This window comes from Tupaia chinensis, unplaced genomic scaffold, assembly GCF_000334495.1.
Source record: "Tupaia chinensis unplaced genomic scaffold, TupChi_1.0 Scaffold145208_1, whole genome shotgun sequence".
Classification (NCBI taxonomy): Eukaryota; Metazoa; Chordata; class Mammalia; order Scandentia; family Tupaiidae; genus Tupaia; species Tupaia belangeri.
Window position 1 is genome coordinate 2,147,686 of NW_006205068.1, and position 607 is coordinate 2,148,292.

A 607-nucleotide genomic window follows, 5' to 3' on the forward strand; every position below is an offset into this window, starting at 1 on the left:
TGCAAGTGTCGGACCTGGTGGCTTGCTTTCTCACTTCTCTCCCTCTCTCTGTCTCTCTGACCAAACTGGAAAATAATAATGATAATAATAATAAATAAAGTTAAATAAAATAATTAAAAATAAATAAGTAAATAAAATAACTCTTTAAAAATAATTCATTGAAGGGGCCAGGTGGCAGAGTGGTGCTGGACTTTCACATGGCTGACCGCGATTCAAGTTTAGGACCCAGTGTTTTGTTTTTGTTTTTTGTTTTTGTTTTTGTTTTGAGAGTTTTTTTTTCACTATAGGGCGCGTGCGCTTGCCAGACAGACAGAGAGAGACATAGAGACAGAAAGTGAGAAATCACCCCCCAGGGGGGATGGTCACGCTGCAATCCCTTCTCCTCCATTCTCCTCTCAGGATCCTGGGCACGCACGCACACGTGCCCGGCGTGAGTTCCAAGCCACCATGTCTGGGACGCGAACTGCGGTCGACTGCGTGGGAATCCAGCGACATAGCCATTACGCTAACTGCTGGTTCCCCTGGACCCAGTGGTTTAAAAATCACACCAGGCACACATGCGTGTGTGCCCAAAATCCCAGGAAGAGAATAAAGAAGGGGTTGTGGT